The 25,415-nt window shown below is 48.3% G+C and overlaps 1 protein-coding gene across 1 annotated transcript in view; it reads right to left on the bottom strand.

The window, feature by feature from the left end:
- Window positions 1-21,390, bottom strand: part of LOC134966775 (uncharacterized) — a 76,927-nt gene extending 55,537 nt beyond the window's left edge. The window contains exon 1 of the mRNA XM_063943783.1: window positions 21,336-21,390. The gene's annotated coding sequence lies outside the window, so the exon portion shown is untranslated. The remainder of the gene's footprint in view (window positions 1-21,335) is intronic.
- Window positions 21,391-25,415: the final 4,025 nt, after the last annotated feature.

Raw genomic sequence — 25,415 nt, 5'->3', positions numbered from 1 at the left:
GATTGTGAGAGCATCCACCGCCACTGCCTTTGGATCTCTCGTTCTGGACACGACCTAGGGCGTTTGATGATTGTGGCGAGATGCCATCAGGTCCACCTGCGGGTAACTCCACTTCTGGACCAGCATGTGAAATACTTCTGGATTTAATGCCCATTTTCCTGGATGAAAATTCAGACGGCTGAGATAATCCGCCTCCCAGTTGTCCACTCCCGGAATGACTACTACCGACAATATCATTTGGTGATACTCGGCCCAATAGAGGATTCAAGCTACAGATGTGACTGCTTACATCTTTGCTTTTTTTTTTTTTACAAATTTGGCACAACATGCAAAACACAGCTAAACTGTTTTTCATGAGAAGTGAGTGGATGAATTTTAAAATTATTGTTTGCCATAAAAGAATATGTATAAAGTAACATATTAAGGCAGCAAATTAAGAAAAAAAAAAACCACAAGACATGACTAAATCTCTGAGTATATAGCATGCAAAACCGTGCCATACATGACGGGACACAGCAAAGATGCACGTGGACACATCTGTACCTCCCGCATTGCCATACGGTTTTTCGTTCCTCCTTGTTTGTTGATTTATGCGACTGCTGTCGCATTGTCTGACTGCACCTGAACAGCCTGAGCCTGCAGCCTGTGCACTGCTTATAGTAGCGCATTGTAAATTGCCCGGAGTTCCAGGACATTTATAGACAGCAATCTTTCGTGATCCGCCCAGAGACCCTGGAGCTGATAATTTTGAACTACAGCTCCCCAACCTCTGAGACTTGCGTCCGCCGTGAGAATTATCCAATTCCAGGCAACGAACCGTTTCCTGCGGTTAGATTCTGTACTTTGAGCCACCAGAGTAGAGACTCTCTGGCCCTTGGAGACAACCTCACTTCTGCAGTAAATCTGCAGATGCGAGCCCGACCACTGTGCGAACACATCCAATTGAAAAGGACGTGAGTGAAGTCCTCCGAACTGAAGCGCTTCGAAAGCCGCCACCATTGTCTAATAGGCGAATGCACAAGTGAACCGAGACTGTGCGTGGCTTGAGCACTAATTGTACCAGATGACGAATGACCTGTACTTTCTGTTCGGGTATGTAAATTCTTTGATTTACCGTATTGAGAATCATACCTAGGAATTGAAGTCGTTGAGACGGAATCATTCAGGAATTCGCGTAGACAATGGTAGGAAATCAGATTTTCCTCCCCACTTGGTCTGCGATCTATCTCGTTTGGAATCCGACTCCGCCTGTTAGGAACGTAGCCAAAGTGGACGTTATGCGCTACTAGCGAAGCTGAAAACGCAAGAACCAACTGCCAACGTCCAAAGAAGCTGTAGGCAGCAAGAAGTGTAAGGTGGTCTTTATTTAGGGCAAACCTGAACTGGAATGCCCTGCCACTACAGCCTTGTTACCTCAAACCCTTACCAAAGCAGGGCGAAGCAACAGCCCTACTGCTGTGTAGGGTATACTCCGATATGTAGTAAAACACCCAATAAATGCAATTGTCTCTGATTGGAAATTGTTCAGCCTTCGCTGAGAACCTGACATACTGGCCTGGTGCTATGAGGGCTGGCGGCAAATCGACCGCAACAATGTAACTGAAACTGTCTGTGCAGTCTTTACGCAGAGTACTAACCACTATACGATCACGGCAACTTAAACGAGCCAGGTAGGAGACGAACCTACGATCTTGTTATGCATAGTCAGATGCGTTATACATTGCGCCACTGGCCCAGATTCGTATTTGTCCGACACACTGTGTGACCGACTTTGCAGTGAAGCTGCTTGTTTGATTATGCATAAATGCATATAGCAGAGGATAGTTTCAATCTGCCTACCTCTGGGTTATGGGCCCAGCATGCTTCCATTGCAGTACTCTGCTGCACATGTAAGTGCAAGAGATCATGTACTCCAACCAGTAAGTACACCACGGGAGTAACGTGTGTATAAACCTGCATTACCGTGCATGTGGTTACCAGCAATAGTGAATCTTCCTGTAGAGTCATGCTGTACAAAAACAATTAATAAATTAAACTCCTAACAACACCCCGCTCCTCCAGAGTCTAAGTGTTGTAGGGCAGCAACTTCCGAGAAAGAACCAGGAAGTAACATTAAAAGAAAAAATTGTCCTACCATGGATTTTTTTTTTTTTTTTTTTTTAAACACCTGTTAAACCAGGATCTGAACCAGTGTCCATGCAAACACAATGTTCACTGTGGCTGGAAAGCCTAACCACTTGGCTACAGAGCCACCTGTAAAAACAATAAGCAAAGCTGCTGTGGTGTGGCCATGTTTTGCAGTGCTCAACAGATAGTGTTAATAAGCACTGAGTGCTGACCAATTATTCTTGCTTACTGCAAAATAGACTTTTAATGTCAGTATATATATATATATATATATATATATATATATATATATATATATATATATATATATATATATATATATACACACACACACACACATATATACACACATTTTTTTATAATAATATCAAAACACAGTGCAACATCCAATTGAGGATACAACCATCATCCACAAACACATGTATGCTAAGCCATATGGAAGCATTTCCAATGTACTCACTGAGGAAACCCATGGCCAATTATGTACTGAGACTGTTAACACTATCTGGTGTATAGACAGTAGTTGAACCCAGGATTCGAACCAATGACCCTGCAAGCAGCATCTACACTGTTGGCGGGAAGCCTAACCAGTAGGCTATAGAGTCTCCCTGATACACAGGTATAACACATTTTTACAAGTCTGAAACTAAATGTGACCTCGCACAGGCTTAAAACCTGAGATGACTGCTGCTTGACCACAGCTTAGTTAATGGGCCCTTCTAGTGGCCGGCGCCGGGAGCGCGCTCTGGAGAGCTATCCTGACTGTAAAACCTATGGTAGGTTTATATTGATAGTGTAAGGCCAAACTGAGCTATTTTTTAACAGTTTAAACCAGCATGTATTAGTATGCAATCTAGTTGGATCACCAGTTTCCCCCAGATGGCAAAACAGTATGCAACCCTGCTTAGCTTCCAAGCTCAGATGAGTTTGGGCGTATCCAGTGTGGTGTGGCTGTAGAATAAAAATACCTACAGCACCTTGTACTCCCAGGTGGCTAATCAGGCCCAACACTGCTTAGCTTCCAAAATCAGATGAGATTGGGCGTATCCAGTGTGGTGTGGCCAAGTGAATTAAGCCAAAGCTGCTGCAGGTGAGTGAACTCACACGGCTCCACAGATACTGTTTTATAAGCACCATGTGCTGACCAATTGTTATAACATATCTTACTTTACAACAAATGAACAAAGCCAGTATTTGGCTGCCACAACCCTGATTCAGATTTGCAGTCTTTAGGATAATATCATTATAAACAGTTATGATATAAATAATTATGTATATCCATGTTTTAGACATGGCAGGGAAACTGCTTATTAGTAATTGCTGGTGTCTTACTCATGCAGACAGACAATACTCAAAACAAAGACAGACAACTTGCACGACTCAGTAAATAGCACTAAGGTGTCTCTATAAATATATATCTGGCCAAGTGCAGTGCACGCCAGCCATATGCCTGCTCCCAAATTCCCCTTAACACCCCTGCGCCTTCAATGGAGGAGAGATGTAACACAGGAAATTCTGGAAATACAACAGGAAACATGGTTAATCTTGTTTTAACAAAGACTTCATAGCCTTTTGTAATACATATGCAGCGCTGCTGTATTCCCTTATCAATAAGAGTTGAATCATGAGATTTTATCCAGTGACCCTGACATTTCTGTGTGCAGGGAACATCACTGTGGCAGCAAAGTTACTCACTAGGCTAAGAAACCTGCCTTTTGACTCTCATTTGTGTGTCCCCCCATGCTCCGTATACCGTTCTCTCTATACGGAGCCGGGCGAAGGTGGAGAGGGAGCCCGAAGCGGCATCGAGGGCCTGGGCCACACACACACACACACAGTATCACAGTGGGGCGGCAGCGTGAGCTGACCGCCCCGTTCAACATACCTGGACCCTGTGGTGAGGGCTATGACGGGGCTTCTCTGTAAGTTCCGTCCAGCCTTTACTGCAGGTTTTAGTCCTGCAGGTGGTAGTGAGGGAGCTCTTTTTAGAGAGGTCCGACACCCACAGCTGCTAAAGCAGCCTTCACTATCCCGGACCCACGCCTATTGGAAGGGGGGAAGGGATGTGGTAAATCGTTGAAAAAACTTAGAAAAAATCCAATGAAATGTGGACCTCTGTGGCAGCAAAGCCACAAGCCTACTAACTGTGTCGAGCACAGAAAAAACACTGAGGTACTCAGGGATATGGAGGGGAGGTATAGTTCCAAAATTAATTTATTCAGTGCCTACTTCCTGTGGAAGCCGTCCATATCCCAAGAGTACTCCAGTGACCCCTAGTGGATGAAAAAGAAATAAGAATTTACTCACCGGTAATTCTATTTCTCGTAGTCCGTAGTGGATGCTGGGAACTCCGTAAGGACCATGGGGAATAGCGGGCTCCGAAGGAGGCTGGGCACTCTAGAAAGATTTATGACTACCTGGTGGATCAGGTGGTGTGCACTGGCTCCTCCCACTATGACCCTCCTCCAAGCCTCAGTTAGGACACTGTGCCCGGACGAGCAGACATAATAAGGAAGGATTTAGAATCCCGGGTAAGACTCTTACCAGCCACACCAATCACACCGTACAACTCGTGATACTATATCCAGTTTGACAGTATGAAAACAACTGAGCCTCTCAACAGATGGCTCAACAATAACCCTTTAGTTAACAATAACTATTTACAAGTATTGCAGACAATCCGCACTTGGGATGGGCGCCCAGCATCCACTACGGACTACGAGAAATAGAATTACCGGTGAGTAAATTCTTATTTTCTCTAACGTCCTAGTGGATGCTGGGAACTCCGTAAGGACCATGGGGATTATACCAAAGCTCCCAAACGGGCGGGAGAGTGCGGATGACTCTGTAGCACCGAATGAGAGAACTCCAGGTCCTCCTCAGCCAGGGTATCAAATTTGTAGAATTTAGCAAACGTGTTTGCCCCTGACCAAGCAGCTGCTCGGCAAAGTTGTAAAGCCGAGACCCCTCGGGCAGCCGCCCAAGATGAGCCCACCTTCCTTGTGGAATGGGCATTTACAGATTTTGGCTGTGGTATGCCTGCCACAGAATGTGCAAGCTGAATTGTACTACAAATCCAGCGAGCAATAGACTGCTTAGAAGCAGGAGCACCCAGCTTGTTGGGTGCATACAGGATAAACAGCGAGTCAGAGTTTCTGACTCCAGCCGTCCTGGAAACATATATTTTCAGGGCCCTGACAACGTCTAGCAACTTGGAGTCCTCCAATTCACTAGTAGCCGCCTGCACCACAATAGGCTGGTTCAGGTGAAACGCTGACACCACCTTAGGAAGAAATTGGGGACGAGTCCTCAATTCTGCCCTATCCATATGGAAAATCAGATAAGGGCTTTTACATGATAAAGCCGCCAATTCTGACACTCGCCTGGCTGAAGCCAAGGCCAATAACATGACCACTTTCCACGTGAGGTATTTTAGATCCACGGTTTTTAGTGGCTCAAACCAATGTGATTTTAAGAAAACTCAACACCACGTTGAGATCCCAAGGTGCCACAGGGGGCACAAACGGGGGCTGAATATGCAGCACTCCTTTCACAATGCCTGAACTTCAGGTACTGAAGCTAATTCTTTTTGAAAGAAAATCGACAGAGCCGAGATCTGTACTTTAATGGAGCCTAGACTTAGGCCCATATTCACTCCTGCTTGCAGGAAATGTAGAAATCGACCTAGTGGAAATTCCTCTGTTGGGGCCTTTTTGGCCTCGCACCATGCAACATATTCCCGCCACATGCGGTGATAATGCTTTGCCGTAACATCTTCCCTGGCTTTAATAAGCGCAGGAATGACTTCTTCCGGAATACCCTTTTCCTTCAGGATCCGGCGCTCAATCGCCATGCCGTCAAACGCAGCCGCGGTAAGTCTTGGAACAGACAGGGCCCCTGCTGAAGCAGGTCCTGTCTGAGCGGCAGAGGCCATGGGTCCTCTGATATCATTTCCTGAAGTTCCGGGTACCAAGCCCTTCTTGGCCAATCCGGAACCACGAGTATCGTTCTTACTCCTCGCCATCTTATTATTCTCAGTACCTTTGGTATAAGAGGCAGAGTAGGGAACACATAAACCGACTGGTACACCCACGGTGTCACTAGAGCGTCCACAGCTATCGCCTGAGGGTCCCTTGACCTGGCGCAATATCTCTTTAGCTTTTTGTTGAGGCGGGACGCCATCATGTCCACCTGTGGCCTTTCCCAACGGTTTACCAACAGCAGGAAGACTTCTGGATGAAGTCCCCACTCTCCCGGGTGTAGGTCGTGTCTGCTGAGGAAGTCTGCTTCCCAGTGGTCCACTCCCGGAATGAACACTGCTGACAGTGCTAGTACGTGATTTTCCGCCCATCGGAGAATCCTTGTGGCTTCTGTCATTGCCATCCTGCTTCTTGTGCCGCCCTGTCGGGTCACATGGGCGACTGCCGTGATGTTGTCTGACTGTATCAGTACCGGCTGGTTTTGAAGCAGGGGTCTTGCCTGACTTAGGGCATTGTAAATGGCCCTCAGTTCCAGAATTTATATGTAGGGAAGTCTCCTGACTTGACCATAGGCCCTGGAAGTTTCTTCCCTGTGTGACTGCTCCCCAGCCTTGAAGGCTGGCATCCGTGGTCACCAGGACCCAGTCCTGTATGCCGAAACTGCGGCCCTCTAGAAGATGAGCACCCTGCATCCACCACAGTAGAGACACCCTGGTCCTTGGAGACAGGGTTATCATTTGATGCATTTGAAGATGCGATCCCGACCACTTATCTAAGAGGTCTCACGGGAAGGTCCTCGCATGGAACCTGCCGAATGGAATTGCTTCGTATGAAGCCACCATTTTTCCCAGGACTCGTGTGCAACGATGCACCGATACCCTTTTTGGTTTTAGGAGGTCTCTGACTAGAGATGACAGCTCCTTGGCTTTCTCCTGCGGGAGAAACACTTTTTTCTGTTCTGTGTCCAAAATCATCCCCAGGAACAGTAAGCGAGTGGAAGGAACCAGCTGTGACTTTGGAATGTTCAGAATCCAGCCATGCTGTTGTAGCACCTCCTGAGATAGTGCTACTCCGACCAGTAACTGCTCCCTGGACCTTGCCTTTATAAGGAGATCATCCAAGTATGGGATAAATAAAAACTCCCTTTTTTTTTTTTTGAAGGAGTATCATCATTTCTGCCATTACCTTGGTAAACACCCTCGGTGCAGTGGACAGTCCAAACGGTAGTGTCTGGAATTGGTAATGGCAATCCTGTACCACAATCTGAGGTACTCCTGGTGAGGAAGGTAAATAGGGACATGCAGGTAAGCATCCTTGATGTCCAGGGATACCATGTAATCCCCCTCGTCCAGGCTTGCAATAACCGCCCTGAGCGATTCCATCTTGAACTTTGTTATGTAAGTGTTCAAGGATTTCCATTTTAAAATAGGTCTCACCGAACCGGCTGGTTTCGGTACCACAAACAGTGTGGAATAGTAACCCCGTCCTTGTTGAAGTAGGGGCACCTTGACTATCACCTGCTGGGAATACAGCTTGTGAATTGCCTCTAGCACAGCCTCCCTGCCTGAGGGAGTTGTCGGCAAGGCAGATTTGAGTAAACGGCGGGGGGGAGACGCCTCGACTTCCAGCTTGTACCCCTGAGATACTACTTGAAGGATCCAGGGATCCACCTGTGAGCGAGCCCACTGATCGCTGACATTTTTGAGGCGGCCCTCCACCGTACCTGGCTACGCCTGTGGAGCCCCCGCGTCATGCGGTGGACTCAGAGGAAGCAGGGGAAGAATTTTGATTCTGGGGACTGGCTGCTGGTGCAGCATTTTCCCTCTTCCCTCGTTTGACCCGCCTGCTTTTTTGAAGCCGAAAGGACTGTACCTGATAATACAGTGCGTTTCTTAGGCTGTGAGGAAACCTGAGGTAAAATATTTTCATCCCAGCTGTTGCTGTGGATACGAGGTCCCAGAGACCATCCCCAACCAATTCCTCACCCTTATAAGGCTCTATGTGCCTTTTAAAGTCAGCATCACCTGTCCAGTGTCGGGTCTCCAATACCCTCCTGACAGAATGGACATTGCAATAATTCAGGATGCCAGCCGGCAAAATATTCCTCTGTGCATCCCTCATATATAAGACGACGTCTTATGTTCGCAAAATAGTATCCCTGTTTGAAAGGGGTACAGACCACGCTGCAGCAGTCTGCAGGTCTCAGTCTAGTACCTGAGTGTGTAATTACAGACTTCAGGATAGCCTCCTGCTATTTATCAGCAGGTACCTTCAAAGTGGCCGTATCCTAAGACGGCAGTGCCACCTTGACAAACGTGTGAGCGCCTTATCCACCCTAGGGGATATCTCCCAGCGTAACTTATCCTCTGGCGGGAAAGGGTACGCCATCAGTAACTTGTTAGAAATTACCAGTTTCTTATCGGGGAAACCCACGCTTTTTCACACTTCATTCACTCATTTGATGGGGGAACAAAACACTGCCTGCTTTTTCTCCCCACACATAAAACCCTTTGTTTTTAGTGGTACTTGGGTTAATGTCAGAAATGTGTAACACATTTTATATTGCCGGGATCATGTAACGGATGTTCCTAGTGGATTGTGTATATGTCTCAACCTCGTCGACACTGGAGTCAGACTCCGTGTCGACATCTGTGTCTGCCATCTGAGGGAGCGTTGATGGCCTTTGAGACGTCTGGGCAGGCGCGGGCTGAGAAGCCGGCTGTCCCATAGCTGTTACGTCATCCAGCCTTTTATGTAAGGAGTTGACACTGTCGGTTAATACCTTCCACCTATCCATCCACTCTGGTGTCGGCCCACAGGGGCGACATCTCATTTATCGGCAACTGCTCCGCCTCCACATGTCTCCTCATCAAACATGTCGACACAGCCGTACCGACACACCGCCCACACACAAGGAATGCTCCAATGAGGACAGGACCCACAAAAGCCCTTTGGGGGGACAGAGTGAGAGTATGCCAGCACACACCAGAGCGCTATATAATGCAGGGACTAACTGACTTATGTCCCCTATAGCTGCTTTTATATAATTTATACTGCGCCTAAATTTAGTGCCCCCCCTCTCTGTTTTAACCCTGTTCTGTAGTGTAGACTGCAGGGGAGAGCCAGGGAGCTTCCCTCCAACGGAGCTGTGAGGGAAAAATGGCGCCAGTGTGCTGAGGAGATAGGCTCCGCCCCTTTTTCGCAGACTTTTCTCCCGCATTTTTATGGAATCTGGCAGGGGTTAATATACATCCATATAGCCCTGGGGGTTATATGTGATGTATTTTTGCCAGCCAAGGTGTTTATATTGCTGCTCAGGGCGCCCCCCCCCAGCGCCCTGCACCCATCAGTGACCGGAGTGTGTGGTGTGCATGAGGAGCAATGGCGCACAGCTGCAGTGCTGTGCGCTACCTTGGTGAAGACTGATGTCTTCTGCCGCCGTTTTTCCGGACCTCTTCTTGCTTCTGGCTCTGTAAGGGGGACGGCGGCGCGGCTCCTGGACCGAACACCAAGGACTGGGCCTGCGGTCGATCCCTCTGGAGCTAATGGTGTCCAGTAGCCTAAGAAGCCCAATCCGGCTGCAAGCAGGCGAGTTCGCTTCTTCTCCCCTTAGTCCCTCGCTGCAGTGAGCCTGTTGCCAGCAGGTCTCACTGAAAATAAAAAACCTAAACTATACTTTCTTTCTAAGGGCTCAGGAGAGCCCCTAGTGTGCATCCAACCTCGGCCGGGCACAAGATCTAACTGAGGCTTGGTGGAGGGTCATAGTGGGAGGAGCCAGTGCACACCAGGTAGTCATAAATCTTTCTAGAGTGCCCAGCCTCCTTCGGAGCCCGCTATTCCCCATGGTCATTACGGAGTTCCCAGCATCCACTAGGACGTTAGAGAAAAGAAAAAGAAAAATTCCTGAGAGAACTCTGTAGAGCTCCCCTAGCTGTGACCGGCTCCTCTGGGCACATTTTCTATACTGAGTCTGGTAGGAGGGGCATAGAGGGAGGAGCCAGCCCACACTCTTACACTTAAAGTGCCAATGGCATCTGGTGGACCCTTCTACACCCATGGTACTAATGTGGACCCCAGCATCCTCTAGGACAGGGGTGGGGAACCTCCGGCCCGCGGGCCGTATACGGCCCGCGAAGCCGTTTGGTCCGGCCCACCAGTTGGTGTCAGTGAGACACGCTGACGCTCAGTCCGGCGGCAGCGTGTCTCAGCTGTTAGAACAGGGAGACGGAGGAGAGCGCGGCTCTCGTGCGGCTGCGTGTATTGCTTCAAACCAGCCGCCGGTCCGTGAGCCAATCAGAGCTCGCGGACCGGCAGCCAATCAGGAGCCGCGGCTGCCGGTCCGCGAGCTCTGATTGGCTCTCGAACCGGCGGCTGGTTTGAAGTAGTACACGCCGCTGCAGCCTGACATAGCCGCGCTCTCCTCCCTGCCCTGACCCGACAGCCGTGCTCTCCTCCGTGTCCCAAGGTAAGCAGCACGGAGGGGAGGGCATCTGCATACCTGGCACTGTGGGGGGCATTTGTATACCTGGCACTGTCGGGGGCATTTGTATACCTGGCACTGTGGGGGCATCTGTATACCTGGCACTGTGGGGGCATCTGTATACCTGGCACTGTGGGGGCATCTGCATACCTGGCACTGTGGGGGCATCTGTATACCTGGCACTGTGGGGGCATCTGTATACCTGGCACTGTGAGGGGCATTTGTATACCTGGCACTGTGGGGGCATCTGTATACCTGGCACTGTGGGGGCATCTGTATACCTGGCACTGTGGGGGCATCTGCATACCTGGCACTGTGGGGGCATCTGTATACCTGGCACTGTGGGGGGCATTTGTATACCTGGCACTGTGGGGGCATCTGTATACCTGGCACTGTGGGGGGCATTTGTATACCTGGCACTGTGGGGGCATCTGTATACCTGGCACTGTGGGGGCATCTGTATACCTGGCACTGTGGGGGGCATTTGTACACCTGGCACTGTGGGGGCATCTGTATACCTGGCACTCTGGGGGCATCTGTATACCTGGCACTGTGGGGGCATCTGTATACCTGGCACTGTGGGGGGCCTTTGTATACCTGGCACTGTGAGGGCATTTGTATACCTGGCACTGTGGGGGGCATTTGTATACCTGGCACTGTGGGGGATTCTGTATACCTGGCACTGTGAGGGCATTTGTATACCTGGCACTGTGGGGGGCATTTGTACACCTGGCACTGTGGGGGCATCTGTATACCTGGCACTGTGAGGGGCATTTGTATACCTGGAACTGTGGGGGGCATTTGTATACCTGGCACTGTGGGGGCAATTGTGGATCTGGCACCGCACTATTGGGGGCATATGTGTATCACGTCCCATTTTAACTGGCCACACCCATTTTTTGGGCGCGTGCGCGCCTCCGGCGCGCACACACAGCACCTCTAAGGGGCAGACCTACTGGGGGGGCAGGGTCATTTTTTAAGTTGAGAATTTTTGTATGGCCCCCGAAGGATTTTATAAATATCCGAATAGCCCTCGATGGAAAAAAGGTTCCCCACCCCTGCTCTAGGACGTAAGAGAAACACAAATTTGCTCCGTTTGCGGATGGACTTATCTTTTCCTGAATAGGAAGGATCAACATAATTAAAATATTCAGTGAATATTATAATTATCATAAAAATAATTATAATATACTGTGAAGAATTTACTTTCTCCTACATCTCTACCTATACTGTACTTTCTCTGTAGCAGGCTTTTTCAACCAGTGTGCCGTGACACACTAGTGTGCCGTTACCAGTTGCAAGGTGTGCCGCGGAGCCAGAGCAGCTTCCTGCACCTTCAGGGTGAACTGTTGGCCCGGGCTCTTCTTAGAGGATTAGTCGTGCTCCAGCCGTGACCTATGCCTTGAAGACGTGGCGGTGTGATATCATAGGTCACGGCCGCCGCGTCTCACCACCCAGCCAGCCCACCCACCTGCATACACATTTTCCAGTTCCCGCCTGCATACACAGCTTTCCTTGCCCACCCACATTCACACCTGCCCAACCGCCCGCTGCTCAGTATTCGCAGCACTCCACTATGAACAAACCCCACCCACCACTGAGGGACAGGGAGGAGGACAGCTGACCGGTAGGGGCTAATATTTGTTATTTTATTTCTCTTGTGGGGAACAATAAGATTTATGTGGGGAGAATAAGGATTTATGGGGGGAACAATGTGAATAATTCATGTGGGGAGTAATAGGATTTATGTGGGGAGCAATGTTTTTGGATTTTTTTTTTTACTATGAGGGCCAATATGTGGTGTTGTTTTTTTCTGTAGGGAACTGATGGTGTGCCTTGGCAATTTTAAAATTTTGTTTGATGTGCCACAAGTAAAAAAAGGTTGAAAATCACTGCTCTATAGGAATGGTTCCCAGACCTGCATCCCACAATTGGACACTTTGTTTTGGATGGGGGGAAAACCCATGGTTAAAGCTTCTTCTGTTGATTTTAACATCGGAGAGGCCTTCATTTCTTCATTTCCTTTTTACTTATTATACGAGGGGTGTGCAATAAGTTTCCAGATGCACAAAAAGTATTATATTTAACAAACAAAGAGATTACATTTTTTCAAAGTATTCACCAGAAGAGTCAATTTGAAGTTGCATGTGCTCAAACCACTTGGTGGATCAGCTGGGGTGTGGTATAGAAGGTAGATAGTAACTAGGTCGATCACTATTGGTCGACAGTAACTAGGTTGACAGGGTCTCTAGATCGACAGGGTATTTAGGTCGACAGGTCAAAAGGTAGACATGAGTTTATGTTTTTTTGGTGTTGTTTTCTTCGTAGAGTGACCGGGAAACCTAATTAGTGCACCGTTTCACTCGCTAGGCAGATTACCGTTCCAATCGTAGTCCACGTGGATCATTAAGTATGAAAAGGTTAAAAATAAATAAAAAAAATCGTGCAAAACTCATGTCGACCTAGAGACCCGTCGACCCTGTCGACCAATAGTGGTCGACCTAGTTGCTGTCGGCCTAGAGACCAGATCCTGAGCAGCTGGACCATTACGAAGCAAGTATGTCTTATACATACGGGATGAAGGTTTCCACTGTATCTTCCAGCGACTTAAAACGAACCCCACGCATCTTGCGCTTGATTTTTGGGAAGAAGTTGCAGGGGGCCAGGTCTGGACTGTACAGTGGATGACCAAGCTCCTGGATGCGTTCATGGCACCACTTTCCTGCACTTGGTTGCAGGTTATGGAGAAGGGCACAAGCACGAGTTCTTGGACAGCGCTTGGCAATGCTTCCAGTACTCACAGCAGGCATTGGTTGGAGTACTAGTCACCAGTGACAGTGCACTGCTGCATGAGTGATATGGTATCTACATGACTAGTCTTAGACACAAAGCAGCCACCATTTGCTTGGCCACGATGCACTCACGTCAGAACTCTGGACAGAATGATTTTTGGTCTCGGGTTCTAAACTGTAGATACAGGATTCATTACCACTGATGATCTCCCAGAGTTTGGGCGACCACCAACAAACCTGCCCAGCATGTTGCGACACCAAGCCAAGTCACCCGAGCATCCTTCTGCTCTCGAGTCAGCTGATGGGACACCCAGCATGCAGAAACCTTGCTCAGGTCAAGCTTTTCGTGGAGTATCAAGCAGATGAGTCCCGATAAGATGCTTATCTACTTCTCTAACTGGGCCACGGTCATCCTGGGGTCCACCTTAACTATGGCCTGTATGGCAGTAATTTCCTCAGTGATGGCGGACAGAGGTCAGCCGCGCTTCTAATCTTCTAGGGACTGTCTCCTGTGCTGAAATTCTGCAAACCACTCAAACACAGTGGTTCAGGATGGTGCTTCCTCTCCAAAAGCAGCTAGCAGTTGGTCAAAACACTCCTGCTGCCGCAGAACACTCCTGTAGTCCTAGATCACAGGTCTCCAATGGCCTCTGTTGAGCCTCAAAACGAGTTTGTGAAGGAAGTGATTTCTTCGGTGTGCAGTGCTGCTTATGTATAGTTTTGTGCCCTGACACTTCACAGGAACTTTGGTTGTGAACTGTAATCTCTGTTTAAAGTTCTTGTGAAATGTCAGGGCACAAAACCTTATACAGGGGGTTATTCAGGTTTGTTAGCAAACCTAAAAAGGTAGCAATTGGGCAAGACCATGCTGCACTTCAGGGGGGGCAGATGTAACATGTGCAGAGTTAGATTTGGGTGGGTTATATTGTTTCTGTGCAGGGTAAATACTGGCTGCTTAATTTCTACACTGTAATTTAGATTTCAGTTTGAACACACCCCACCCAAATCTAACTCTCTCTGCACATGTTACATCTGCAGTGCACATGGGGACTAATTCAGACCTGATCGCTCGCTAGCTATTTTTTGCAGCGCTGCGATCAGATAGTCGCCGCCTACAGGGGAGTGTATTTTCGCTTTGCAAGTGTGCTATCGCATGTGCAGCTGAGCGGTACAAAAAAGTTTTGTGCAGTTTCTGAGTAGCCCAGAACTTACTCAGCCGCTGCGATCACATCAGCCTGTCCGGGACCGGAACTGACGTCAGACACCCGCCCTGAAAACGCTTGGACACACCTGCTTTTTTCCAACCACTCCCAGAAAATGGTCAGTTGCCACCCACAAACGCCTTCTCCCTGTCAATCTCCTTGTGATTGGCTGTGCGAATGGATTCTTCTTCGCAACGATCCGCTTTGTACCCGTACAACACGCCTGCGCATTGCGGTGCATACGCATGTGCATGCCTGACCTGATCGCAGCGTGGCAAAAAAAACCTAGCGTGCAATCAGGTCTGAATGACCCCCATGGTTTTGCCCAATTGCTAACTGCTTTGGTTTGCTAACAAACCTGTATAACCCCCTATATACGGCTCTGTGCCTGTATATTACACAAGAATTTTAGTCAGAGATTACAGGTCACAACCAGCCAGAATAGGTCTACTCTACCTATGCACTGCACACCTGGAAAATTATTGCACACCCCTCATAATGCCTTCATGTTGGGCAGGATTCCAGGCTAGATGAGAGCTGGGTTGAATGGCAGTGGGTAGCAACTGATGAATCATCTCTTGCAGTTCCAGCCATCTTAATGTGGTTACCCCATACTGCCAATGGTACAGAAGACGACTGAGCCAACTCTGGCTAACTAGACCTAACGTCAAAGACAACAACTTATGTTCACCATTGTTTTGTCTAGATAGCACTGTGCGGAAATGCAACATCCCCCGAAGGAGTACTACAGTATGTCTGTGGTTACAGGAGTGGATCTTAGGAGTAGGTCAGGTGGGGACAGCAGGGGGTATTCTCTCATTTGGGGAAACTGAAACCAAGTTCTAATTGCCTAGCTCAGAACGGTTTAGCCACAGGCCCTGATCTCCTGTCAACTGTTGAAAGCGCCTACAATAGGCCCATGCGTGTCAGAACTGAACTTTATATCAGTAGAAAGTAAGCTGGTCCAATAAATCCTGTGTTCTGTTGTATCACATGGACAGGGCAGGTACATGTGCGCCATTATCCTAGAGAAGTGGTGGCACCAGGATGCATTGTGGGAAGAAAATAGGATTTTGGTACTTACCAGGTAAATCCTTTTCTTTGAATCCATAGGGGTCACTGGAGTACTCTTGGGATATGGACGGGCTTCCGCAGGAAACAGCACTGAATATTTAAATTTAGTAACACTCCACCCCTCCATATCCCTGGTCACTACCCAGTGTTTTTTACTGAGCCGAACAGGAATTAAGAGAGGTTAATAATGGAGTATTACATATAACATAACTGACAATAACGAAGTTAACACATAACGTTACTGACAACTAAACAGTTGACACCCTAACCAGCACTTGTAACTTGAACCAGTCGGTGAAAGTGTGTTACCATAAGATCCTCAGAACTAACCACAAGTAGGTAAAACTGCTCTGGGTGGGCGTCCAGTGACCCCTATGGATTCAAAGAAAAGGATTTACCTGGTAAGTACCAAAATCCTATTTTCTTTTTCATCCACTAGGGGTCACTGGAGTACTCTTGGGACGTACCAAAGCTTCCCCCGTGGGCGGGAGAGCAGTTTGGCACTTGTAACACTAGGCGGCCAAAGCTAGATGCTGATGCCGCAAAAGTATCAAACTTGTAAAAGCGCACAAACGTGTGCACTGAAGACCATGTAGCCGCTCGGCAAAGCTGCGTCGCAGAAGCCCCACGACCAGCTGCCCATGAAGTACCCACAGAACGTGTGGAATGAGCGGTTACTGACGTAGGCGGTTGTAACCTAGCATGAAGGTAAGCCTGGCGTATGGTCAGTTTTATCCATCTGGATAAAGTTTGTTTAGATGCTGGCCAACCCATTTTGGCAGCATCATAGAGAACAAATAACGTATCCGTCTTACGAACTGAAGACGTTCGGGATACATAAACGCATAATGCGCGAACCACATCCAGAGTTCCAGAATGTTCTGTCAACACAGGAACTACTATTGGTTGATTGATGTGAAAAGATGACACTACCTTTGGTAAGAAGGCGGGATTCGTCCGAAGTTCCGCTCTGTCATCATGAAACACCAAATACGGTGGCTTGCATGACAAGGCACCCAAATCCGAAACACGCCTCGCCGAAGCTAAGGCTAAGAGAAAAATTGTTTTCCAAGTGAGAAACTTTATATCCACTTGTTTTAAGGGTTCAAAATATGAAGACTGTAAGAACTCCAAAACCAGATTCAAATCCCATGGCGCTGTAGGTGGAATGAATGGAGGCTGTACCCTGAGTACACCTTGGAGAAAAGTGTGTATCGACGGCAATAGAGCCAATCGTCTTTGAAAATAAATTGACAAAGCAGAAACCTGCACCTTTAGTGTAGATAAACGCAATCCTCCATCTAAGCCTGTTTGTAGAAACAACAACAGGCGGCATACCTTGAAAGCTGATGTCGGAAATTTCCGAACCTCACACCAACCTATATATGCACGCCATATTCTGTAATAATGAGCTGCCGTAACTGGCTTCCTAGCTCGTAACATGGTTGGTATAACTGAATCTGGAATGCCCTCTCTTTTTAAGAGGGCGGTCTCAACAGCCACCCCGTCAAACGCAGCCGCGCTAAATCGGGGTAAAGAAACGGACCCTGTTGTAACAGGTCTGGACGTATTGGGAGCGGCCACGGATCGTCTGCGAGTAATCCTCGAAGATCCGAGAACCAAGCTCTCCGAGGCCAATGAGGCGCCACTAGTATGACTGTGAGCGACTCTCTTTTGATCCGTTTTAGCACCAGAGGGAGCAACGGAAACGGTGGAAACAGATACACCAGACTGTACGGCCACGCGATAGTGAGAGCATCCACCGCGACTGCCTTTGGATCTCTTGTTCTGGACACATACTGGAGCGTTTGATGATTGTGTCGAGATGCCATCAGGTCCACCTGAGGATAACCCCATCGCTGAACCAACATGTGAAACACTTCTGGATTTAATGACCATTCGCCTGGGTGAAAATCCCGACGACTGAGATAATCCGCTTCCCAGTTGTCCACTCCCGGAATGAACACAGCCGACAATATCACCTGGTGGCATTCCGCCCAATTGAGGATTCGAGCTACTTCCCGCATTGCCATGCGGCTTCTCGTTCCTCCTTGTTTGTTGATGTATGCGACCGCCGTCGCATTGTCCGACTGCACTTGGACAGGCTGAGAGCGAATCATGTGCACTGCTTGTCGTAGCGCATTGAAGATTGCGCGGAGTTCTAGAACATTTATAGACAGCAATTTCTCGTGATCCGCCCAGAGACCCTGGAGCTGACAATTTTGAATTACCGCTCCCCAACCTCTGAGACTGGCGTCCGTAGTTAGAATTATCCAATTGCAAACTCCGAACCGTCTTCCTGCGGTTAAATTGTGTTCCTTGAGCCACCATAGCAGAGATACTCTTGCTATTGGTGACAACCTCACCCTGTGGTGAATCTGCAGATACGAGCCCGACCACTGGGCAAGTACGTTCAGCTGAAATGGACGAGAGTGAAATCTTCCGAACTGAAGCGCCTCGAAAGCTGCCACCATTGTGCCTAACAGGCGAATGCACAAGTGTACCGACACTGTGCGTGGCTTGAGTACTAATTGTACTAGATGGCGTAGCATTTGTACTTTCTGTTGTGGTAGGTAAATTCTTTGATTGACCGTATCGAGAATCATACCTAGGAACTGAAGGCGTTGAGACGGAATTAGATGTGATTTCTTGAAATTTACAATCCAACCGTGGTGAACCAGTACATTGTATGTTAGCAGCGCATGTTGGGTAAGTATCTGTTGAGACGGAGCTTTGATGAGCAGATCGTCTAAATACGGAATTATTGTCACTCCCAGGGATCTGAGGTGAGCTATCATCACAGACATTACTTTGGTGAATACCCGAGGCGCTGATGACAGGCCAAACGGCAGAGCCTGAAACTGGTAATGGTTCTGGCGTATTGCAAATCGTAAGAATTTCTGATGAGGCTGCCAAATTGGAATGTGTAAGTACGCATCCTTGAGGTCTAGCGCAATCATAAATTCCTTGGTCTCTAATCCCGCAATTACTGAGCGTAGAGACTCCATTTTGAATCTGTAGTAAGTTACGTACTGATTGAGTCCCTTTAAATTCAATATTGGTCTGACTGAGCCATCCGGCTTTGGGACCACAAATAGACTTGAATAATAACCCTGACCCTGTTGGTGTACAGGGACCGGAATCAACACTGCCGAATCCAGTAAGGACTGAATGGCAATTTGCAAAACTGTCCTCTTGTCGTCCGACAGAGGCAATCCTGTCTTGAAAAACCGCAGAGGCGGCAGACAGTCGAACTCTATTTTGTAACCTTTTAATACTAAATTGCGAATCCAGCCCTCCGCGGATGTGTGGAACCACGCCCCATGGAACTTCTGAAGGCGTGCTCCCACAATTGGAGAACCGAGATGGGCTGGTAACCCGTCATGCCACTGGCTTGTCGGTAACCTTAGCGTCTTGGCGAGTTGTGTTGGTTTGATGGAAACCACGTCCTCGACCACGTCTAGCAGGTGTGGCTGATCCTCTGCCACGTCCTCGAAAGGGCTGAGGTCTAAAAGATTTGAACGAAGGTCCAGCGTACCTTCTTCTTGGCGCAGGTGGAGGCAATGGTAAGAATACAGACTTACCTCCCGTAGCCTCCTTAATCCATGCGTCCAATTCTGGACCAAACAACTTCTTGCCATCGTAAGGCAATGCCTCTATACTTCGTTTGACCTCTGCCTCCGCTTGATAAGTACGCAGGTAAAGTGCTCTTCTTGCCGTAACTAGCGAAGATGAAATACGAGAAGTGAGCTGACAGACGTCAGTAGACGCTGTACAGAGATACTCTACAGCCTCAATCATTTGATTTACCTGAATTATCAGGTTTTCGTCATGTAAAGCAGATTTGAGTTCTGTAAGCCATATTATGAGCGCCTTAGTTACCCAAATGCCAACCAATCCAGGTCTTAGCATCACACCTGCTGCTACATACATGGTTTTTAGCATAGTTTCTATCTTGCGATCTGAAGGATCTTTAAGCGTAGTAGCTGCTGGCACTGGTATGGTTAATTTCTTGGTAAGCTTTGACACTGAAGAATCAACTATAGGTGGATTCTCCCATGTACACGTTACCGAGTCTGGAAAAGGATAACTAGACTTAAATCTGCGAGGTATAGAAAACCGTTTATCTGGATTCTGTCTTGTTTCTACTAACATCTCATTTAGAGAATCCGACACAGGAAAACTTACTGGCGTCTTCCGTCGTTTAGTAAATACGACCTGATCATTGGTGAGAGGCTGCTCAGCTTCAGGGAACTTTAGAGACTGCCGTACCGCTCTGATGAGATCATCAATGCCGGAACTGTTAACATCCTCGCTATCTGACTCCACTTCGCCCTCCTCACCCTCCTCGTGTTCCGTGAGGTCAGGTATGGAATCGTCAGAATGTAACATAGCAGACACTGGAAAATCATAAGACATATGAAAATTATCCCGTTTGCCCAAAATGGATTTGGACCTTACGCAAGGCTGAGACGCCTCTGGTAGTTCTGGCGGTCTCACCCTAGCCTCAGATCTTAACGTTTCTCGCTCCAGACGAGCAGCGGTCATTTCCGTCTGAAAACTCTCCAGTACATTCACTAACCTACCCCACGGTGGGTCCGGTGAGGAAATTGGTTGTAAAACCGGAGGAGCAATGGTATTATGGACGGAATCCACAAAACATACTGTACATGTGGTAGATGCATTTGGTAACACACTGTCACATATTTTGCAATTAATCTTTTTAGTTTTCGCTGGTGCCTTACTCATTATGGCGACAGACAATACAATACACAAAACACAGACACCTGCACGACTCAGTAAAATAGCAATAAGGTGTCTCTGTATATAAATCTGACCAAGTGCAGTACACGTGGCCAGTACTACGAAATGTGATCCCAAATTCCCACTAACACCCCTGCGCCTTCCGGTGGTGTAGAGATGTAAGACAGGAACCTTCTGGAATCACAGAGGGAGACACAGGAAGCATGATTAATGGCTGCCACAGGAAGCATGGTTAATGGCTGCCACAGGAAGCATGGTTAATGGCTGCTATCTAAACATATAATCACAGTTCCATACTGATATTATAAACAGTCTCCCTGCCAGCAAAAGCCTCATTATATATTATATATATAAAATGTGCTTAAACATATCACTGATGTTATACACAGTCTCCTTGCCAGCAAAAGCCTCATTATATATTTTATATATAAAATGTGCTTAAACATATAATCACAAAATCATACTGATATTATTACAGTCTCAATTATTACAGTCTATCTGCCAGCAAAAGCCTCATTATATATTTCTATATATAAAATGTGCTTAACATTCACAGTACACATTCTATAAATGCATGAGACGCTGTAAAGATCTGCTGCTGTCCCCCCTCTACCCCCTTCGCAGCTGCTTAGTGTGCAGTGCGGGCCGGGCATCGGGCTGATAGCTTAGGACCCCCAGCGATACAAGCGGCGCTGGATCATTGACAGAAGCGGCAGCCTGAAGCAGGGAGATGTAGTGGCGGCCGTGTGTTCAAGTGCTGGAACGGAGACCCGGCGGCCAGATTACCCGCGGCCATCAGCTGTTCACTCGGCGGGCGACCTGCTGCCGCCGCCGCTATACCGAACACAAGCGCCTTTTTACACAGTCTCCCCTCCTCGGGACGGCAGCGAAAGCTGTCCGCCCCGTTCTCACATACCTGCAGTCTGTCCTGAGGCTCCGACGGGGCTTCTTCAACAAGCGCCGGCCAGCCAGTTCAGCAGGATGTGTGTGCTTGTGAGGGAGCTCTTTCAGAGAGGCCCGACACGCACGTGCTGCTATCAGCAGCTGCACTATCCCTGACCCTGCCTTTTGGAAGGGGGAAAGGGATGTGCCTTGTAGAAAAAATAAAGAAAAATAAAATATCTTCAATAGCCGAAACTTCAGTAGCTGCTACCTCGTTCAGCACAGAAAAAACACTGGGTAGTGACCAGGGATATGGAGGGGTGGAGTGTTACTAAATTTAAATATTCAGTGCTGTTTCCTGCGGAAGCCCGTCCATATCCCAAGAGTACTCCAGTGACCCCTAGTGGATGAAAAAGAAAACAATTTGGTGGAGTGTGATGCTTTAAGAAATATTCTCCTTAGTAGTCATTCATGTGGAACTTAAATTTGAGTCATGCCACATAGCTAATCAGCACTGAAGACCAGGTACAGCCTTTCATAGCAACTATATTCTCCAGTGGAAGAGGCCTCTTTTCCGCAGGATAATACGCTGTGCCACACTGCACGGATTGTTCCAGGATGGTCTGAGGAACATAATGAAGGGATCAAGATGTTGCCATTGCTTCCAAATTCACTGAACCTCAATCCGTCACGTTGGCATAAATCCCATCCACGGTGGTTTTACCCTGCCACTTCCAGTTGTTACTGGTAATATTCTGATACCAGACAACACAGGACACAGTCCGAGTTTGTGTATCACAGCAGTACAGATCTGGTTTGCTAGCACACAGAGATGCATCTACATATTAGGCAGATGGTCATAATGTTTCATACGCAGTCACATACTGTACACCGCCCAGGAAAATGCAGATAGTGTATGACAATTACTGCTTGGTGTAGGTTTGTGTTTTTTTTTTTTTTTTTAGATGCATTTTGCCAAAGATCTACTGACCGGAGCAGAGACATTGTCATCTTGAAGGATTGCGCGCACACACATTTTTTTTCCCGCTCATGTGAGGCTGGTTTAGCAGGGAGACTTTTAAAGAGCAAAATGCACCCCGCCGCTTTAGCAACACCCTGTTAAAACAGCCTGCCACCATGTGACTAGATGCCGTGCACACAGCCTCCATTCACATTAAAGGTAGAGCTTGGGGGAAGCCCCTCCACAACAGTGAAGCAGATCGCTGGGGCACGCCCCCATTAGTGACTTCGAGAGGGTCAGTCCGGCCCCCAATAGTTACGCCAATAGAGCAATGTTCTCATGCAATCTGCCTCAGCACCCCTACCAAATACCTAGATCAGAATTGATGAGCTGGAAGCTGCGGCATTGTATGCAATGACATGTTTTGTAGCTATGAAAGGTGACGCAGCCATGTTAACCGCAAAACAATGAAACTGATGATCTTCGCATGTGGTGCAGGGTAAGACTTTCCTGAAGAATGATCCTCAAAATGTAGGATTTAGGCATAGATTAATACTAATTTTTATCTCCAGCAGGACTCAAAGTTGCTTTACAAGCATCAGCAGCTGGGTGGAATAGACCAGTGATTCTCAAACTCGGTCCTCAGGACCCCACACGTTTCAAGTTTTCCATGTCACCCAGCAGGCGCACTGTGTATCACCAACTGTCACATTTTAAGAATCTACAGGTGACCTGCAAAACAGGAACCATTTGGGGTCCTGAGGACCGAGTTTAAGAACCTGTGGAATAGACATTGTCTAGAAGAGATTACACAAAATGGGAAAGGTGCAGTGTAATAAAAAGCTTCAGGCAGCGCCCTTGCATAACCATCGGTTCCAAGTATTTTTCATCCCACCCATGGGCGTACCAGGCGACTCAGCCATCTTGGGTGCACTACAAAGATTACAATATCTGAGATATTTCATTGTATGGCTTAAGATATATATGGGTGACTGAAATGTCTAATATATGGAGTGAATGAACACACCCATTTGTTTCCACCTACAAGAACCATCCTAAGCAGCCATCTGGGGGACACTGCATAGGCTACATCTGGCAGGGTGTGCAATTAAAGGAATTATAACATCCATGTAGAGAAAATAAAATACAGAAGCTGAATACAAAGGCATAAAAACAACAATGGTAATAATACGATTAAACACTATGGTAAAGTTAATAACTTAAAAACAATGCAGTAAACTGCAATTAGGCGCATGACTGTTTGCACCTACTGTAGCATATCCCTAATTAGTTTAGGAGTCTTATGAAATGACAGCAATCCCACAGCAAATAGAGGCCACGGGGTAGTCAGGAAGACATGTCGGCTTTTGCAAATAGTCCAAAAGCTGCTCCACAGATTGGTAAGTTGCATTACCAAGGCTAGCAGCAGCAGAAACAGGTAAGAGGAGGGAAAAGCAGGAGAAAGTCCATCAGCTTCTGTAGTCATTTTTTTCTGATAAATGTAAGACTGGAGGGTGCACTGCGGGGAAGGTCTTCCATAACCATAGCGCAGCGGTTCCCAAACTGTGCGCCGCGGCTCCCTGGGGTGCCGCAGCGCTGTCACAGGGGTGCCGCAGCCTAGTAGCCACATCTTCATGTCCTTTTTTTCCCCCTTTTCTTTGTGTGTGTGTGAGCGGCCGGCACCGGGGGGGATGTGTAGTGCGGACTGGAGTAACCTGAGCGCAAGGGCAGTGTGAAGCTCGCTGGCGCCAGGGAAGGGAGGGGTACGGAGGGTAGAGTGTGTGCGGCAGGAGCAGCCGGGCTGAGTGAGTAGCCGGGGGGGGGGCGGCTGAGTGCGGGCGGCCGGAGCGGCAGTGAGTAGCTGGGATTGGGGGGGGGGGGGGGGGGGGGAGAGTGCGGGCAGCAGGAGCAGCCACCACTGTGTGGTTATCCTGGGGGACGGAACGGGACAGGAGCGGCCACGCACTGAGTAGCTGGGGGGGGGGGGGGGGGGTGTTGTGGGGCCAGCAGGAGCGGCCACCGGTGCGGGATGTGTAAGAGCTGCTGGCAGGCTGTGCCCAAAGTCAGCCAGCGGCTCGGGATGTCACTTGCCATGTACTTACCTGCGGAGGTTGGATGTTTTGCTCGGCTCAGGTGCCGGGGGGGTGGGGGGGGGTAGTAACCGGTGACTGGAGTCATCTGGCAGGGAAGGGATGGTGTTGTGGGGGTGGGGGAACCTGTGACTGGAATCAGTGGAGGGTGCAGGTGTAAGCAGGCTGGAGTGGCCAAGGAGTGCACTGGGCAAGGGTCCTGACGGCTGATTGAAGTCTTGGCCGCCGACATAGGAGCTGGCTGAAATCAGGATTTTGGTACTTACCGATAAATCCCTTTCTCCGATTCCACAGGGGCCACTGGAGTGTAGTTACAATGGGGAGATAGTAGGTGGTATTGGTAGCTGGCACTTTAAAAATTCTCACACTGTGGCTAGCTCCTCCCCTACTATCTCCCCTCCAAGCCAGTCTACGTTAAACTGTGCCCGAGGAGAGCTGTAATAAACAAACCGTAAGGTAGAGGAGGTTAACGACGCCCTGTAAACCAGGCGAACACAAACTAAACCTGGAACAGAACCTGACAAAAAACCAGGCTAGCCTGAACCCAACAAGCAGTCATATGGTGATCTGCAATCGTTAATCAAACAAAAATCAGGAGAAACAGCGCTGGGCGGGCGTCCAGTGGCCCCTGTGGAATCGGAGAAAGGGATTTATCGGTAAGTACCAAAATCCTGATTTCTCCTTCATCCACTAGGGGCCACTGGAGTGTAGTTACAATGGGGACGTCCCAGAGCTCCCAAAAAACGGGTGGGAAAGCGCTGAGAGTCCTGTAAAAACTGCTCGGCCAAACAGTGATGCAGAGGCCGTAAAAGTGTCAAACTTGTAGAATTTGACAAAACGAATGTCGGTTTGACCAAGTAGCCGCCCGACAAAATATTCATGGAGACCCCGCGGGCGGCTGCCCACGAAGGTCTTACAATGCGCGTAAAGCGCGCTGAATTGGAAAACGGAGGTTCCCTAGTAACCGCCAAGAAGACTGTCTGATGATCAGATGTATCCAACTGTCCAGCATATGCTGGGGCCCCGGCTATTTAGTACGGGAGCATCGTCCAGAGCAAAGAAG

The sequence above is a fragment of the Pseudophryne corroboree genome, chromosome 10, assembly GCF_028390025.1.
Source record: "Pseudophryne corroboree isolate aPseCor3 chromosome 10, aPseCor3.hap2, whole genome shotgun sequence".
In the NCBI taxonomy this organism is placed as follows: Eukaryota; Metazoa; Chordata; class Amphibia; order Anura; family Myobatrachidae; genus Pseudophryne; species Pseudophryne corroboree.
Note: the sequence above shows the minus strand (reverse complement) of the source record. Positions and strands in the feature narration are given on the sequence as shown.